At 40.3% G+C, this 1,062-nt stretch overlaps 1 pseudogene; it reads right to left on the reverse strand.

Moving 5' to 3' along the window:
• Positions 1-63: 63 nt before the first annotated feature.
• On the reverse strand, positions 64-651 carry LOC114040805 (annotated as a pseudogene).
• Between the last annotated feature and the right edge of the window lie 411 nt (positions 652-1,062).

Below are 1,062 nucleotides of genomic sequence, written 5' to 3' on the forward strand. Positions count from 1 at the left end.
CTGAATCCAGGAGAGATGGTGAGATCATCAAGTGAAATAGTATAGGACACAGCCTTTGGCATCTTTTCCAACTTATTCATCAGCTTGTTGCACTGTACCTTTCTCAGAAACATAGATGCCATCCAAAATTCTTCTGATATCCTTGTTTTTGACTATGGTGGCCTGTTGGATCAGGGCAGCTGAGTTTGATACAAGTTCAATATCATTTCCTTCAAGAATTAACTCATCTTTTTGGGCTTGAGAAACAGCACAAGCAATACCTGGTCTCATGCGCACTCTTCAGATATATTTTTCACCTAAGACATTTCAGATTTTGGCAAGTGAGCCATTCTCTTGAATAACAACATCGATGGGGAAATGAGCATACACAGACCTCATCTTGTAATAAAAACCCCGGGTAATGCCTTTGATCATGTTTTATACCTAACTACAGATTGTGCACATGGTTGCGAGTTCATTTTGATTTCCCCACCACTTGTCCACCCAGAGCCTTTTTTTCTTCTTTCCCCGGAGACTGAGATCAACATTGATATGGTTGAAATCCCTACAGAGGATTCCTCTGGGCCCCTTCACAGTAACTGTCCCACCCTTAAGAGAGATGTCAGCATTTTCTGGGATGTCAATGGTCTGGTTGCTTAGAATGGTCTTCATTTTGATAGTGAATGGGCCAAAGAGAGAATGTCTCCTTGATAATATTATCAAGGACATATATCCTGGCAATTTAATAGAAAATTTTCTATATTGGAGGCAGCATATTATAATGGAAAGAGAACCAATTAGAGTCAGAGGATCTGAGTTCAAAATCCAGCTCTGGGTTCTCAACTAGGCCCTCACTGCTGCAAGGCAATCCTTTTTACCTCCCTGATTCACTGTTCCACTTACTAAAGTGGATTTTCCAAACCTTTTCATCCATCCTTAAATCTTCCATGCTTCCCCTCCCACTATTCTCTCAAGAGAAACTTGCTACATATTAAACTGAAAAAATTGAAGTCATTTGTGAAGAGCTCTTCTCCTGTACTATTTCACTTGATGATCTCACCATCTCTCCTGGATTCAGTTATC

Source organism: Vombatus ursinus, unplaced genomic scaffold (assembly GCF_900497805.2).
Source record: "Vombatus ursinus unplaced genomic scaffold, bare-nosed wombat genome assembly UNPS02014065.1, whole genome shotgun sequence".
NCBI lineage: Eukaryota > Metazoa > Chordata > Mammalia > Diprotodontia > Vombatidae > Vombatus > Vombatus ursinus.